A 210-nucleotide genomic window follows, 5' to 3' on the forward strand; every position below is an offset into this window, starting at 1 on the left:
CAAAAAAAACCTCAACAAATACAAAAAGATTGAAATAATTCCATGCATTCTATCAGACCACAATGCAATAAAGCTTACAATTAAGACCAGAACAAGCCCTAAGCACTACCTGAAGACATGGAGATTAAACAACACAATCCTGAATGATGAATGGATCAAAAGAGAAATTATAAAGAAGGGAAAGTATTCATGGACCTAAATGAAAAGGGC

The sequence above is a fragment of the Nannospalax galili genome, unplaced genomic scaffold (assembly GCF_000622305.1).
Source record: "Nannospalax galili isolate Female #2095 unplaced genomic scaffold, S.galili_v1.0 scaffold186, whole genome shotgun sequence".
NCBI lineage: Eukaryota > Metazoa > Chordata > Mammalia > Rodentia > Spalacidae > Nannospalax > Nannospalax galili.